Source organism: Papaver somniferum, chromosome 2, assembly GCF_003573695.1.
Source record: "Papaver somniferum cultivar HN1 chromosome 2, ASM357369v1, whole genome shotgun sequence".
In the NCBI taxonomy this organism is placed as follows: domain Eukaryota; kingdom Viridiplantae; phylum Streptophyta; class Magnoliopsida; order Ranunculales; family Papaveraceae; genus Papaver; species Papaver somniferum.
The window spans coordinates 59,056,639-59,075,416 of record NC_039359.1 but is presented as its reverse complement, the minus strand read 5'-3'; the positions used below and the strand labels follow the sequence as shown (position 1 = coordinate 59,075,416).

The following is an 18,778-nucleotide window of genomic DNA, read 5'->3' as shown; positions in this document are numbered from 1 at the left end:
AGGTTATTGAAACCTTCATGGTATCGTGAGTCCGGTAACATGTCTCGTATTCTAGCTTCAACTTCCTCTCCACCAAACAAACAGTCTTCTTTATATACTCTCGCCTCCAATGATGGACCTGGGACTATCATCACACATGTAGTTCTCAAAGGTTCAAACTATGAAGAATGGGCTAAAGGGTTTCGTATTTCTTTGGGTGCGAAACGCAAGCTCGGATTCATTGATGGTAAGCTTTCAAAACCTTCTGATGATTCTTCTGACCTCGATGACTGGTGGACTATAAACTACATGATTGTTGCCTGGATCTTTAACACTATTGATCCAGTTCTTCGTTCCTCAATTTCTTATCGTGACACGGCCTTTGATTTATGGGAAGATATCAGGCTTCGTTTTTCTCTTGGCAATGGAATAAAAATTTTTCAGCTTAAATCTGATGTCGCCTGTTGTAAACAAAAAGATGGAGAGTCTATCCAAGACTATTATGGGAGGCTGAAGAAACTCTGGGATGACATCAATGACTTTGATGCCTTACCTTCTTGCAAGTGCTCAGGTTGTACCTGTGATCTTAATCTGACTCTACGTACTCGACGTAACAATGATCAGGTACGTGAGTTTTTAATGGGTCTTATACCCTATTATGCTAACGTTCGTTCTAGTATTTTGGGCACCGAACCACTTCCATCTCTGCACACTGTGTATTCTCGTCTCATTCAAGAGGAAGAGGTTCGTTCTTATACTCAGCCAAAGGAAGATATTGTTTCTCCAATGGCTTTTCTTGCTCACGGCAATAAGCCACAGGGATCAAAATCGGGAGCTGTTAAAACTCCAATGAAGTGCACCTATTGTGGTTATAATGGACATCTTGAGGATCGCTGTTGGGAGAAGCATGGGTATCCAGATGGTCGTCAACCCAGACGTCCACCTACAGCTTATCCCAAAACCGAGTCACAAGCTCACCGTAACCAACCAGCGGCTAAGGCAAACGCTATTGTTGGTGAGATGCAGACTGCAAATCATATTCGTCTCTCTGGTAAGCGTGGTCACATCTGGATTGTTGACACAGGAGCCTCCAACCATGTTTGTTGTGATGACACTGTGTTTGCATCTTGTTATAATATTAGTCCTCTTCAGGTTGGTCTGCCTAATGGTGTCAGCATACAAGCAACCAAAATTGGCATTGTGCAGTTAAATGATTTTCTTATATTGCACAATGTGCTGTTTGTTCCTCAATTCACATGCAATCTTCTCTCGGTTTCTCAACTTTTATCGTCATCGCATGCTACTCATGCACAGAAGAATAATATAAGTGTCAATTCACTAACTCTGAATGTGTTATACAGGACCATACTTTGAGGACGAGGATTGGTATGGGTAAGCTCATGGATGGGCTGTATTGCTTGATAAAGGGGAAACCAGCTCGTGTCAACGTTGTGTTAGAGAAGAATGCAGCAGAATTATGGCACAAACGGCTTGGTCATCCTTCTATCCAAGCTTTGAAGTCTTACCTCAGATTGGTTGTGTTGATAGTCAGTTAGATTTTCATGCTTGTGATATCTGTCATAGAGCCAAGCAAACTCGTACTTCTTTCCATTGAGCACTAGTAGGGCAGTCGATTTATTTGAATTAATTCATTGCGACGTTTGGGGTCCTTATCATCCAAATCGTGCCTGTAACTCCAGATATTTTTTAACCATTGTCGATGATTTTTCTAGATGTGTTTGGGTGTATTTGATGAAAACCAAAGATGAGGTACCTACCTTGTTAACAATTTCTTTGCACTAGTTGACAGACAGTTTACTCGAAAGGTTAAGACTTTCCGCAGTGATAATGGAACCGAGTTCAAAGGTCTTGCCTCTTATTTTCGAAACAATGGCATTATTCATCAAACCTCGGTGTTAAGACACCACAGCAAAATGCTAGGGTGGAAAGAAAGCATCGTCACATTCTTAATGTTGCTCGTGCGCTACGTTTTCAAGCATCCTTACCACTTGACTTTTGGGGAGAATGTGTTCTTACTGCTGCCTACTTAATTAATCGAACCCCTTCTCGTATTCTTCACTTCAAGACGCCTATGATCTTCTTATGGTTCGGCTCCATCTATTCACTCTCTTAGGGTTTGGATGTCTCTGTTACGCAAAAAATCAATCCTGGTGATAAATTTGGCAGTCGTAGTCGTCGTTGCATATTTCTCGGCTATCCATTTGGAAAGAAGGCCTGGCATTTATTTGATCTTGACACAGGTCATACTTTCAGTCTCGAGACGTACATTTTATTGAAGATACTTTCCCGTTGGCGGATAATGATGAGCTTCAAAAACTGCACTCACTGTATTCTGACGCGTCACTGATTCAGTTCCTAGAATTTGTCTGATGATCATTTTGCAACTGACTACAATAATACATGTCTGGTGGTTCTTCTTCCGCTGCTACTCTCTCGCCTGTTGATACTACACCTCCACAGATAGTTCTCATATTCCGTCAGTCTGCTTGGATGATGCACATCACACAACACACATTGCTGAGAATGATGCACATATTGATTTAGTGCCTTTCTTCTTCTACTGTGCCTGCGTCTGGTACAGATGTTGTACTTCTTCTCTCACAGAAGATACGGATTGTCGAGATCATTGTACTACAGTTTCAGATGAGGACTTGGCCGGGGTAAACGTACAAAATTCGAGAATGTTAGGCACAAAGATTTTGTCCAATGGCAGGGTATCTCAAAGCAGTCTAACACAACCTTGGTTTCCCCTGCAGCTTCACCTATACCAGTCAAGTCCTCAGGTACTCCCTATCCTATAACTCATTTTGTGAATTGTGATGCATTTTCTACTGCACATCGTTGTTTTGTTGCAGCTATTTCAACTGATGTTGAACCCAAATCATTCAAAGAGGCAATGGCTGATCCAAGATGGCGTCAGGCAATGCAGGATGAGATTGCTGCACTTATTTCCAATGGTACATGGACAATTGAAGATTTGCCTGCCAACAAGTCTGCAATTGGTTGCATGTGGGTTTTTCGCATTAAGCGAAAGTCTGATGGCTCTGTTGAACGTTACAAAGCCAGATTAGTTGTTTTTGGAAATCATCAACAGGAAGGAATTAATTTCACTGAAACTTTTGCTCCCACAGTAAAGATGGTTACTGTGAGAACTCTTCTCGCAGTTGCTGCAATAAATAACTGGGAATTAGTTCAGATGGATGTGCATAATGCTTTTCTTCATGGGGATTTAAATGAAGAAGTCTATATGCGACTTCCTCCTGGTTTTAGTATGGGATTATCTGGCAAAGTTTGTAGACTTCGTAAGTCATTGTATGGTCTACGCCAGGCTCCACGGTGTTGGTATGCTAAGCTAGCAGCTGCTTTGCGTACTTATGGGTTTTCTACTAGTGCTTATGATCATTCGTTATTTTTGTATCGTCATGGGAATATTATCATGTATATTCTTGTATATGTGGATGATCTTGTTATTGCTGGTAACAACACAGATGCTATTCGAAAATTTCAGGAATATCTAGGCAGATGCCACATGAAGAATTTGGGAAAATTAAAATACTTTCTAGGCATTGAGGTAGCTAGAAGTTCCAAAGGAATTTTCTTTGTCAGCGCAAATATGCTCTAGATATATTGACAGAAACAGGTCTTCTTGGTTCAAAACCAGCTAATATTCCTATGGAAGAAAATCATAGGCTGGCTCTTGCCTCAGACTCACCTATGACTGATCCTGCTCGTTACAGAAGGCTGTAGGGAAACTGATCTATCTTAATCTTACACGGCCGGATCTATGTTATTCTGTTCATATTCTTTCCCAGTTTTTACAACATCCAACTCAATCACATTGGGATGCTGCACTTAGAGTTGTGCGTTATTTGAAATCTAGCCCGGGGCAAGGTATTTTACTTCGTGCTGATTCCAAGTTGGTTCTTGATGCTTATTGTGATGCAGATTGGGCTAGTTGTCCACTTAGTCGACGTTCTCTCACGGCACATTTATCTTTCTCGGGGGTTCTCCTATATCTTGGAAAACAAAGAAACAAACAACAGTTTCTCGTTCGTCAGCCGAAGCAGAATATCGTGCTTAGCTTCCACAACTTGTGAAATCATTTGGTTAAAAGGGTTATTACGGAATTTTGGTGTAGGACATACAAAACCAGTCTCGCTTCACTGTGATAGTCAAGCAGCGTTACATATCGCTAATAATCCCGTCTTTCATGAACGAACAAAGCATATCGAGATTGACTGTCACTTTGTACGTGACGAAATACTTCGAGGTACTATTCGTCCATCCTATATTCATACTACCTCTCAACTAGCTGATATTCTGACTAAAGCCTTGGGACGTCAGCAGTTTCAAACTCTTCTTCTCAAGCTGGGCATTTCACTCTTCATGCTCCAACTTGAGGGGGGGTATTGGGTATATTCTTGTATACTTTGTATATATCTACTTACTTGTATTGAGAAGATATTCACCTCTTTTAGAACATCTTGTAACCTCTTTTAGAACATCTTGTAACCTCTTTTAGAATATCTTGTAACCCTACTCCTTTATATAGGAGTCTTTGTTATCAATGAAAAGACAAGGGAATTATCCTTCTTATCTCGTTGCTTAGGTTATCTTGTCTTGTTTTAGGTTATTGAAACCTTCATTTTCTTCTTCGACATTGTCCAAAGGAACACTGATGATATCAAAAGACTGGATTCGCCCACCTGATTTTGGGTTGCAATGGTGGGATAACTAGAAATATATGGACACACAAGTTCTTCCGCTGTTGCCTCGGTACGTCTTACTTTGGTAGCATCAGTGGAACAGACATTTTCCTCTACAAATATATGTGATGATGCAGAGTTAAAATCATGAGTTGCTTATGTATACTGACATTTAGCTATTTTATCTGTTTGATACTTCTCGTAAGTCATCTCTCCAAATTTGGATAGTATGCCACACAAAAAATTATACCAAGATCCCACATAAAGAGTTTCCCACTTATACCATCTTAATGCATCCCCTTCGAGATGCGCAACCGCTATTGCAATTTTCCTATATGGTGGGATATCATTGGACTCAAAATATGATTCAACTTTAATTAGCCATTCAAATGGCCGCATTTCTGTACTGGATTTGGACTTTGTTTCGGTATTTGTTGTACCGAAACATATACCGAGTTGTGCAAGGCTTATCTAAAAAATTTAGATAAATACGGGTTGTGTAAGGCTTGACAGACCGGCGTAAAAATTATATTGTCCATTTTATGAGATTACTCTCTAGCCGACCTGGTACTTGCTACTGGAAAAGGATTTGAATTTTGATTTGGATTTGGACTATTGGGTTTGCTGTCGGCTTCACGGGCTTAGATGAACGGCGCTGCTGGCTACCGCCTACAGTTGTTGGGAACTAAGATGGAAAAATAAAAGAGATTTGGTTGAAACGTGCAAGATGCAATAACTACTTGCTATCTAGGGTTAGGTTTTCCTAAGTGGTGGTGATGATATGCTGGCATGCATGTGATGGTTGGAGGTGATGGATGTAGGAGTGATGGACAAAGGGAAGAAAACTTGTATGTCCCAAACAACGAAAATAGGAAAACTAAATCCAATTAAACTAAATAAACAAATATGCAAACGAAAACTAACCTAACCAACCAAACAATAATTTCCACTTAACCTTTGTAATGATAAGACTTATTTTTTCTTTTATGCTCTAGACCAGTGGTCCCTAAACTACATCCAAACTCCTTAAACTGGAGCGGATTTCAACAATTATAGGGTTCGAACCTCTACCTCTACAGTGGGAGGGAACATTCCTACCACCGGACCACTTGATGATTGGCATAATGATAGGCCTTGACTATGAACAAATCCAATATATAACGATGAAGCAATTGACGCCACCATGATACTTCGCAAAACCGATAACTGTGGAGAACTTGATTGAATATAAGCACCTACAGAAAGTTTTTTTTTTTTTTTTTTTGGATATGGTAAAAGATGGAGATATTGTAACGGGTGTAGTGGTTATAATGGTTGCTGAAATTGGGATAGGAGCGAACTTGCTCTGCTACCAATTGATAAGAAATGATTTGTTTCTTAGTCAACGGCCAGCAGCTCAAGCTCAAAAGGTCATGATTCAAAGAAATCAATAAACCAAAAGGTTGCAATTTGCTTCGTAATTTTTTTATTATGATTAATCAATTGATAAGGCCTATTTATAGGCTACATTACTTGGAAAATAAGAAAACAATACTACTCCTAAAATACTATTCCAAACAAATATAAACTCTAAATAAAATAATTAAATACTTAAAATATAATAAAAGACCTAAAAATATATTATCTCTAATAATAAATAATTTATGTTTATCCAATGCCTTATGTCTCCATTGGATTTGTGTGCTCGTTGCGCCCTTCACTTGCTAGTCAGGGTGGCCTCCACAATCTTGAGAGACTTGACCCGTATAAAAGATCATATATGCCAAATATGTTTGAGTGACGCATCGGGTCAACACCATTGACATGTTCCGTAAAATGTGATCTTATCGGTATGTTCTCTAACACATCAATGGGAAGATTCTCCATGCTGCTGTTGCTGTTGATTAACATAGCTATTGAAAAGCTATGTAAACTCATTTAGCCTATTTTCTCTTTTCCAGGGAAGAAACCTAAATATTGGCTATTTATCTTTATACCCGTGAGCTCATCAGAGTCATGGTTGACCGGATTGACGGAACCAAACGTGAATTAATCGAGACGGCTTCGGGCTCGGTGGTTCGATCCCGCAATCCACACAACAAATTCCAAAAAGAAATATCTAAAGAAATCAGAAACAACCAAAACATGGGAAATGGGAAATTTCCTGGCTAAAAGGTAAAATTGTAGGAAAATGATATTGGATGTAAATTTCACCCTACAAAGTGTAATAAATGAATTTGAAGATTCGGGAGATTTTAAAGAAGAATACCATACAAGATATAAGTTCACTAGCTAGCTAGTACTCAGTATTTTCTTCTACCGGACTTTCAAACTCCGCCGTATCTCCAGATAATTTGTGCGAATCAAAAGGTTCAAAGCTTTATCTCTACTGCACCTGTTGTAAAACATATATCATCCTATGACAAGCTTGTTCAGCATGGAGTTGCAGGTGATCATGACCATTGAAGGCTCTCGAATCTTTTTCAACACATCCAAACTACTATGCACTTCTTTCTTTACTGAAGCAGATGCGTAACCAATATCCCAAAGCACTAGTTGCTGGTTATGCTTTTCTCATCTTAGCTATTTTCTCTGTGACCTTATTCCTGCATATACTTCTTTCCAGAAGGATTGTGGTAAATATTTTATTTTCTCCTTTTATTGTTGATTAACAGTGGGTTTGATGTATTTATAACCACTATCTCAGTTACACCATGTTTACATACTCGTACAGTACATATCTGCCAAAAGATTATCACCTAATGTTTAGAAGCTCCCGCAGCAATCAGAATTGCCGATCTGCAGTCCACAATGGTGGAAATTTACCAGAAGCAACTGACATAGCAAGGTCAATAACCAGACCGTATGACAGTGATTTCAGTGAACTAGATACACAGGATTTTGATTCTTAATTGACAGTAAAAATGGATGGAGGTGTTACAGATGTTGCTAGGTTACTAGATAAGAGAAAATCACATTGAGACAGATGACGGCCAGTTTAATATGTATATAGATGGTTTTGTGTGTTTAAAAACGAGGGTGCTCAGAATATTTGATTGTTTGATTGTAAGGAAGGGATTCAAAGCAGGAAAAAAAAAAGAGATAATTATAACAGTTAATTCTTATGCAATAAAATAAATCTAGTGAAAGTTGATTTAAATAGACATGAAGCTGCAAACGTTGAAAACTTAAAATTAGAGAATCAAGATCCTACAGAGCATATTAAACTAGTTATCAATCAACTACGGCAAGTTTACTATATTCCTCCCCAGAGATTGCCTTCTCCATCACTCTAATGGGTGTCAGTTCCCCGAGATCACCACCCTCAAGGAAAATTTTCATCAAATTCTTGGAATACCCACTAAACATTGCAACACCTCTCTGTCGACCCAATACCGGAGTTGATTTAGAGTCTCGTAGGTTCCAAAACACAATCTCCGGCACATTCATGTATCCTTTCTCCCTAAACTTATCCTGTATCAGCTGGTAATCAGTCTCCCATTCCTCAGGTGAAGCCGGCCTCGACTGATCGAGGTAACTGTTGCAACCCTTTTTGGAAGCCTGGTTGAATTCCATATCGCTGAACACAAAAATCCGCTTTATCATCTGGTCTTCCTTCAATTTGCCATCAACAGCCACTTCCAGTATTCGGTCAAACACCTTCTGAAAGTCTGTTGAAAATCCCTATTCCATTCTTTTAATGAATTCTGTTTTCGATCTCAGATTTGTTGGTTAAACTTCAACATAGAAGTCACTAACAAGCTGGTTAGGACAAGATTAGGAAATTGATGTAATCCTAAGGGAATTAGAAGTCATCTGGTTCTAAGAAAAGGAAAGACATGTAATAAGGTAATAGGACTAGGAAAAGGAATTCATAGTTATATATATATATGATCACCAAAGTTGTGATTGATCATATGAGCAAGATTAGAGCTTGTGTTTAGTTTTGAGAGATTTTCTAAACATCAATAAAGAGAGTTGTCTTTATATAAGCTAAGTTTCATCTTGCAGTTGCTATTAATTGGTATCAGAGCTTGTTTCTGAGCCATGGAAAACGAAACCACCATTGTGGGTGCAAAACAGTTCACGCCACCATCAATAAAAGTTCCAATCCTCAACGCCACAAACTACACAGTATAGGCCATGAGAATGAAGGTACTGATGAAAATCTACAAAGTTTGGGAAACAATTGATCCTGGTACATTGGACCCAGACAAAAATAATGTTGCCATTGGATTACTCTTTCAAGCAATAACAGAATGTCTTGTTCTACAAGTTGGTGAACAGGAAACTTCAAAGAAAATTTGGGAAAGGCACGTAATCTCGGAGCTGATCGAGTTAAAGAAGCCTGTCTGCAAACCTTAACGTCTGAATTTGAAAGAGTGAAGATGAAAGAAACAGATACTATTGATAGCTTTGCAGGAAAGCTATCAGAGATAGCCTTAAAAGCTGCGTCACTTGGACAATCCATTGATGAAGATAAACTGGTAAATAAGTTTCTCAATAGTTTACCAAGATCCAAGTATATTCATATCATAGCTTCTCTCGAACAAGTCTTGGATTTAAAGAAGACTAGCTATGAAGATATAATTGGAAGATTGAAAGCATATGAAGAAAGAATCCTTGATGAAGAAAACAATGGAGAAACTCAAGGAAAACTCTTGTACACAAACTCTTACCAACAAAACTCTGCGACAAGAGGAAGAGGTCGTGGAAGAGGTGGTAGAGGAAACATAGGCCGAGGAAGGGGAGGAAGGTTTAACTCACAAGATATAACAACAAGTAAGAATGATCAAAACCAAGGGAAAGAAAAGAAGGGTAGATCAAACATTATTTGTTACAGATGTGATAAACCAGGACACTTCTCCTCTGTATGCCCTGAAAGAATACAAAAGATGGAAGAAACAAACAAGAATGAAACAAGGGAAGCAGATACATCTCTTTTCATGCACGAAGTTGTATTCTTAAACGAAGGGAAACTAATACCAAAGAACTACGAAGCAAAGGATGGAGAAGAAGGAATCTGGTATTTAGATAACGGAGCCAGCAACCACATGACTGGCAAGAGACACTATTTCTCTGAACTCAACGAGAAAATAAAAGGAAAAGTGAAGCTTGGGGATGGATCTTCTGTAGAGATTGAAGGGAAAGGATCAATCCTATTTCAAAGCAAGACCGGAGAACAGAAGCTTGTCACAAACATCTACTTCATCCCAAACTTACAAAGCAACATTCTAAGTTTAGGACAAGCTACAGAAGTTGGATGTGATGTTAGAATGCGACAAGATTATCTAACAGTTCATGACCCAAGTGGAAGACTTTTAATTAGAGTCTCACGCTCACAGAATAGAATCTACAAGATAAGTCTCATGATTGGAAGGCCATTGTGTCTGAATATGAGACTGGAAGATCAGACATGGAAGTGGCACGCAAGGTTAGGACACATAAGTTTCAGAACCTTAGAAACTAATGATGGACCAAGTAGGGATCCAGGAATGTTTCACATGAGATGGGGTCAAGTAATTGATGAAGGCGAAGGACCCATAATCATCAATACCAATGGAAACAATGATGTTAATCAAGAAGAAGAAGAGAATAATGTAAACACTGAGAATAACGAAGAAGTAGTAGAAGAAGAAGAGATCGATGAAATAACTCAACCCATTCCACTGCGAAAATCGACAAGACAGATACAAAAGCCACAATATCTGGAGGATTATGTTCTTCAAGCTGCAGAAGAATGTGAGATAATGCTACTTTCTGTTAATGATGAACCAAGGAATTTTCAGGAAGCAAAGGTCTCGACTAAATGGACACAAGCATGTAGAGAAGAAATTATTTCAATCAACAGAAACAAGACTTGGTTTCTAGTTGATAAGCCAGGTGGGGTAAAAGTGATTGGTCTTAAGTGGATCTTTAAAATAAAACGGAATGCTGATGGTACTGTCAACAAATATAAGGCAAGACTTGTAGCTAAGGGATACGTTCAAGAATCAGGCATAGACTTTGATGAAGTTTTCGCACCAGTTGCTAGACTAGAGACAATTCGTCTCTTAATAGCAGAAGCAGCATCAACCTCATGGGAAATTCACCACTTAGACGTTAAGACAACATTCTTACATGGTGAATTGCGAGAAGATGTGCATGTTGAACAACCAGAAGGTTTTGAAGTAAAAGGACAAGAGCATAAGGTTTATAAGTTATCAAAATCTCTATATGGTCTAAGACAAGCTCCTCGAGCCTGGAATACAAAGTTAGATCAAATCTTAAGAGAAATCCGATTTGTTAAGTGCTCTAAAGAATCATCGGTATACAGAAGAGAAGAAAAGGGAACGCTTCTTGTGATTGCAGTCTATGTAGATGATCTATTTTTGACTGGCAACTCCCTTAAGGTGATCAATGAGTTCAAGAGAGAAATGTCATCAAAGTTTGAGATGTCAGACCTCGGAAAACTCACTTATTACCTTGGCATAGAAGTCCATCAAGGAGTAGATGGGATTCAGATTAAACAAGAAGCTTATGAAAGGAGAATTCTGAAAGAAGCAGGACTTGAAACTTGTAATCCAACTAAGATACCAATGGAGTTTGGACTTAAAGTTTCAAAGGAACAAGAAGAAGCAGAGATTGATTCAACGAGTTATAGAAGAAATGTTGGATTCCTAAGATACTTATTACACACAAGACCATATTTGGCTTTCTCTGTGGGAGTAGCAAGCCATTATATGAAGAGTCCACGCAAGTCTCATGGTGATGTAATAAAGCAGATATTGAGATATCTAAGAGGAACAATCAGCTGTGGATTGAAGTATGGTCGAGGAAGATTAAAAGGAATTGTTGGGTATAGTAACAGCAGCCATAATATTGACCAAGATGATGGAAAAGGTACAACTGGTCATATATTTTATCTAGGAGAAGCACCTATTACATGGTGTTCACAGAAGCAAGACACCGTTGCCCTCTCATCATGTGAAGCTGAGTTTATGGCTGCAACAGAAGCAGCTAAACAATCAATATGGCTTCAAGAACTGTTGGGTGAAATCAAAGGAAGACAACCTGAAAAAGTTCTCATCAAGATTGATAATAAGTCTGCAATTGCACTCATTAAAAATCCAGTGTTTCATGGGAAGACGAAACACATTCACAAAAGGTATCATTTCATACGAGAATGCATCGAGAAGGAGGTCATTAACGTAAAACACATACCTGGAACTGAGCAGAAAGCAGATATATTGACAAAGGCATTAACTCGAATCAAGTTTGAAGAAATGAGACAACTGATTGGAGTACAAGATATGTCACGGGTAAGGTTGAAGCTTAACGGGGAGAATGTTGGTTAAACTTCAACATAGAAGTCACTAACAAGCTGGTTAGGACAAGATTAGGAAATTGATGTAATCCTAAGGGAATTAGAAGTCATCTAGTTCTAATAAAAGGAAAGACATGTAATAAGGTAATGGGACTAGGAAAAGGAATTCATAGTTCTATATATATATGATCACCAAAGTTGTGGTTGATCATATGAGCAAGATTAGAGCTTGTGTTTAGTTTTGAGAGATTTTCTAAACATCAATAAAGAGAGTTGTCTTTATATAAGCTAAGTTTCATCTTGCAGTTGCCATTAAGATTATCACATTCAATCTTGTGGAACTGAGGATCATTGCTGAAGGTGATAAGTTTTCCTTTCCATGGATCTTGACTCATCTCCGACACTAACAAACCAAGAGCTACAGCGACATCCATTGGTGTCCCCATCATACTACCAGACACATCCACAATTGCAAGACAATCGCTTAGCTTTCCAATCTTAGACATATCATCTACCATTCGTCTCCATTGCAGCTCTGCAACATTATCCTCTCCCCCATACGAAGCAGAAGCAATGATCTCATGAGGCAGCAATGCACCTGCATCAATCTTTGTCTCTCCTTTCTCAACACTCTCTAAATACTGGTTGAACCTTTCTGCATCATGTGCTTCAAAAAATATGTTGTACTTCTTCATAGCAACAGAAGAAACACGATTATAAGGCAACGACTCCCACATTTTGCCACTCATGTAAACTTCTGGCAATTCCAACACTTTATGTAGAGGAACCAAATACTCTCGCCTCAACCTATCACGAATCCTATAAGCATAATGGGCTTCCTAAACACCTTCATACTCCGGACATGAACTGCGGGGAAAAATCCTTCTAGCAACACTTTCACATAACAGAGTAGCCTTATCAAAGGAAGAATCTAAAGAGGGACACCATTTAGAAGCTAAAGTGATCTTTCCAGTTTCACCGGAATTCAAATGCTTCAAATCAGAAATCAAAAACTCAGCAAAAATATCAGAAACCCTATCATGCAGGTTTCTGTACTCGGGGTCATTGTTATACCTCTCGAGTGCTCTTTTGGATACCTCTATCCGTTTCTCCTTCTTATTCTGCTTCTTCTTCTTTGGATTTTCTTCCTCCTGAACATCATATTCAGAATCCGAATAATACTGGTCAGAATTTGAATACTCTGGTACCGTTTTCACTTTCTTCTGATGTGGATTCTTCTTATAAGCACGTTTCCCAGTCTCTGGATCAACTGGATAACTGTATTTCTCAATCCTCCATTCCTCCTTTCGTTCTGTTCGGATGTCAATGCCTTCGTGTAATCTAAATAGAATCTCAGGTGAATCTTTGAAATACCCGAAATCAGCCATGGCTTTGAGATTAAAAGCTAGGGTTTTAGGATGATTCTTGTGAATCCACAATGAAGCAGCATAAAAACCTTCTTTATTTGATTTACCAGTACCTCTTACACCTCTCAGATTGTTGGAGAAATTGAGTTATTTAATAAATGGATTTTTTTTCTTGGTGAGGTTTGATCTCATGACCTAAGGGTCTAAGGACACTCACTCATTTTTGAGTGAATGAAATGGAATCTTTAGGGTCTGTTTGGAAACTTGGAAACGGGATAACAAATCCTAGAATAGTTTATCTTAATTAAATTTATGATAACCTTGTTAATGGTTATTTTTAATGGTGTTTGTTTAAAATTCTATCATATCTTGAGCTAGGTTAACTTGTGTTTGTTTGACTCCAGAAATAAGTGGATATAAATAATTATTTCTTAGACAAGTACTTATATTAAAGGAAAATAACAATCTAACCCAGATGATGATACATGTATCCCAGGTATTTGTAAGAATACCATAACCTCACTTTTTTAGCTTCCTAAGATCAAGGAGGGTTTAGTAATCCTTATCCAAGACTTGAATTGCAGTGGAGAAACACATTTTAACCGTTTTTTACTGGATAACCCAACCTAGGATGGGATATCCAGGGTACCAAACACGACCTTAGTCCCACATTGTGAAAAACTAAAGAGGTGCTCCACTATATAACCATGTGCTCATGGATATGTTGTAAAACAATGTGGGTGGAGAAAAATACATGTTTCGACCCATGCCCATGCGCGTATACCATGCACCAAGTTGCTCTTATACTCGTATTTATTTTTGGCGAATTTTTATTTAGGAAATTAATTCAAAAAATATTTTCTTCAGATTTTTATTTGTTGGAAATTCCTTTTACGAGTTTTACTTGTTTTTGAAGAAAACCAAAACCTAACTTGATTTGCAAGTATCTCATCCTATAAGTATGACTCGAAATTCTGTTTTAAAAACACACAAGCAACGACTATCTCTAGGTCTACTTTTCTTCTTGTTCTTGTTTTTTGTGCGGCGTTTTACTTCCATCCATGTTGCTGAGTTCAAGAGTGGGTAACTTACATTGTGCTGAGTTATATCGGGCAGTCTTATCCTGGACACATCTTCGCACGTTGGGGTTTAACATTACTTCAGAGTATACCCGCGAACTAATGTGTTAAGGACAGCTTGTTGAACCTGTGATTCTTCCCTCATCAATTTGTTCGTGGTAGAGTTGTTTAATACGGTTCTTTATATTTATTGTTTGATACATCTGACGTTTGTTCTATTGTTACAAGATTCCAACAATCTTAACACATTATTATTCCTTGTAACAATGGGAAAGAACGATGTTGAAAGACCACAGAATTTTAACGGAAAGGATTTCAAGAGATGGCAATCCAAGATACTATTTTATCTAAGCCATCATGAGTTGGATTATGTACTTGTTCCACATGATGAATTGACGAATGATGAAGGTTTAACTGAAGAGGCGATCGAGTATAACAAGAGGTGTAATTTTCTGGCAAAAAATCATATCATAAATGGTTTGGAAGATGCGATGTATTATTTTTAAAATGCTAAAGAAAATTTCAGTGCTTATGATTTGTGGACTGCGTTAGAAGCAAAGTATCAAGCGGAGACTGCAGGGAGCAAGAAATTTCTGGTGGCAAAGTTTATGGACTTCAGGATGACGAATGATAAGCCTGTTGTTGATCAATTCTTTGAATTTCCACAGATCATTAATGAGATTCTTGCTGAAGGTATGGTCATTGATGAGACGTTTCAAGTATCTGCGATAATTGAGAAGTTACCATCTTCTTGGTCTGAGTACAAGAAAAAGCTAAGACATGAAACTGGTGAGATCAATATGGTTCAATTAGGAAAGAAAATTCAAGTGGAAGAGATGTTGTGCACCAAGTACAATAATGTGTCTTCTACAAGGGACATGAGTAACAAAAGCTCATATGACTGAACACAGATCTTCCAAAGCTGGAAAATGTGAGAGTAACAATCGTAACTCTAAGCGTGGTCCTCCCAAGAAAGGTATGTTTCGAAAACCAGAGTCTAGATTTACTAAAATTAAGGGTGCTTGTTATGCGTGTGGAGTTACTGGCCATATGGAAGTTTACTGTAGACATCGTAAAGACAAGAAGGATAATGCTAACTTGGTTGAAAAGAACAAGGACGAGTTTTCTTCTGTAGTATCTGAAGTTAATTTGGTGACCAATGTGATGGACTGGTGGGTAGACTCTGGAGCTACCAAGCATGTTTGTGGGAACAGAGACCTGTTCACCTCCTACCAGAGGGTAAGGAAAAGCGAGAAACTCTATATGGGTAACTCATCTGCATCAAAGGTTGCAGGAAAAGGAAAGGTCGGTCTGAAGCTCAGATATGGCAAGACTTTCACATTAATGAATTTCTTCATTTTCCAGACATCTGCAAAAATCTTGTTTCTTGTTCTGTTTTAGATGATAAGGGTTTTAAGGTTTCAATTGAGTCTGGAAAACTTATAGTAACTAAGGGAAATGATTATGTGGGTAAGGGTTATAAGACTGGGGGTATTTATAAACTTAATGTAACATGTCTTGAAGTGAAATTGAATGATTCTTCTTCTTACATGTGCGTGTCATCGAATTTTTGGCATGGTAGACTTGGTCATGTAAATTACAAATCAATGCATAAACTGGCTAGCGTAGGTTGCATACCCAAATTCACTTTAGATAAAAGTCATAAGTGTGAGATTTGCGTAGAATCTAAGCATGCTAAGAAATCATTCAGTAAGAATGTCCAGAGAAACACTAAACCCTTAGAGTTAATCTTTTCAGACCTAGTTGACATGAAGTCAGTTCAAACTAGAGGTGGTAAGAAATGGTTTTTCACTTTTATAGATGATTGTATGAGGTATTGTCATGTTTATTTGCTTAGAGGGAAGGACGATTCCTTAGAAGCCTTTAAGATATATAAACTTGAAGTTGAAAACCAATTGAATGCTACCATTAAAACTTTTAGGTCTGACCGTGGTGGTGAATATGAAATTTCTATTGGAAATTTCTGTGAAGAATATCGCATAATACATGAAACTAAAGCCCATTATTCACCTCAATCCAATGGTGTAGCTGAACGTAAGAACCGTACCCTTAAGGATATGATGAATGCCATGTTGATTAGTTCAGGATTACCTTCGAACTTGTGGGGGGAGGCTATCCTCTCATCCAATTACATCCTGAATAGAGTACCCTTTAAAGGATCAGATAAAACTCCATATGAGTTATGGAAAGGTAGACAACCATCTTATGCTTACTTCAAAGTGTGGGGGTGCTTGGCAAAGGTGGCCATCCCTCCTCCTAAGACAACTAAGATAGGACCCAAAACCGTTGATTGTGTTTTTATAGGGTATCCTGAGCATTCTAGTGCTCATAGGTTTATGGTTGTGAGTTCTGAAATTTCTGACATAGGGTTGAATACTATCATGGAGTCTAGGGATGCTGAGTTCTTTGAGAATGTTTTTCCTATGAAACGTGATTCTCGAAAGAGATGTTTAGATGATCCCCTAGAATTTACATCATCCAGTCAGTCATTACCTTTAGAGGAAGATGAACCAGAAATAGAACCTAGAAGAGGTAAAAGGGTTAAAACTATGAAAACCTATCCTGGTTGCATTACATACCTAGCCGAGTCTGATCCTCTTACAAAGAAGCCATGACTTGTCCTGAAGCTCCGTGGTGGAAAGAAGCTTCAATTAGTGAAATGGATTCCATTCGAGAAAACGGTACTTTTGAACTTGTAGATTTACCTCCAGGGTCTAAGGCCATAGGTTGTAAATGGATTTTCAAGAGAAAACGTAATATAAATGGAACTATTGAAAAATACAAGGCTAGGTTGGTAGCGAAAGGCTATAAACAGATAGAAGGTATAGACTTCTTTGATACATATTCACCAGTAAGTAGAATTAGCTCCATTAGGATGTTAATTGCTATAGCTTCTGTCCATAACCTACAGATACATCAAATGGATGTAAAGACAGCGTTTTTGAATGGTGAATTAGATGAAGAAATTTATATGGAACAACCCGAAGGATTTGTAGTTAAAGGTTGTGAGAAGAAGGTTTGTAAACTGAAGAAATCTTTGTATGGATTGAAACAAGCACCTAAACAGTGGCATGAGAAATTTGATCATGTGATGATTTCTAGTGGTTTTAGAATTAATGAATCTGATAAGTGTGTTTATACTAAACTTGTCAAGGATGCCTGTGTGATTGTATGCTTGTATGTTGATGATATGCTTATACTAGGTACAAACATGGATGTTATTAATACCACTAAGAAAATGTTGAATGAGAACTTTGACATGAAAGACTTAGGCCCCGCTGATGTCATATTAGGGATGAAGATTAGAAAAACTTCTAATGGCTATAGTCTGAGTCAGTCTCATTATGTTGAATCCATACTTAAGAAATATAATCAGTTTGACTGTAAACCTGTTTGCACTCCATATGATTCTTCTTGCAAACTCATGAAGAATAAGGGTGTAGGTGTTAACCAACTTGAATACTCAAGAGTCATAGGAAGTCTGATGTATTTGATGAATTGTACGAGACCAGACATTGCTTATGCTGTGAGTAGGTTAAGCAGGTATACTTGTAATCCAGGGCAGAAACATTGGGATGCTTATAGAGTGCTAAAGTACTTGAAGTACACAATGACCTTTTGTTTGAATTACGAAGGGTATCCGGCCGTCCTTGAGGGATTTTGCGATGCGAACTGGATAGCAGACTCAGAGGAGTCTAAGTCTACGAGTGGATATGTATTCACTCTAGCAGGTGCGTCTGTATCTTGGAAGAGTTCCAAACAGACATGTATAGCTCGCTCAACTATGGAGTCGGAGTTTATTGCGTTAGATAAAGCAGGAGAGGAGGCCGAATGGCTAAGAAATTTTTAGAAGATATTCCTCTCTGGCATAGGCCTGTGCCAGCTTATATCTACATTGTGACAGCAAATCTGCAATAGGTAGAGCTAAAAATAGCTTCTACAATGGAAAGTCTATACATATGCGTAGAAGACATGATTCTTTGAAATTACTAATCTCAACAGGCGTTATTTCCATAGATTGGACAAGGTCCAAGGAGAATATCGCGGACCCTTTGACGAAAGGCTTGTCCAAGGAGATAGTTAGTAAAGCATCGAAGGGGATGGGGCTTAGGCTCAAATAATTAAACTTGCCATGAAGGATACTCAACCTTGCTGACTGGAGATTCCAAGATCAAGGTTTCGAATGAGACAACTAATTTGTGGTAGTTAAAGGTAAACACTATCAGATAATTTTATTATCTGTCCCTTCCCTATGGTGTTGATGTGATAGTGTGACTGCATGTGGAGGATGACTTTTAATTAAGTCTTAATGAGTTCTAT

The 18,778-nt window shown here is 38.2% G+C and overlaps 1 pseudogene; it reads right to left on the bottom strand.

The window, feature by feature from the left end:
- Positions 1–7,919: 7,919 nt before the first annotated feature.
- On the bottom strand, positions 7,920–13,496 carry LOC113351142 (annotated as a pseudogene).
- Between the last annotated feature and the right edge of the window lie 5,282 nt (positions 13,497–18,778).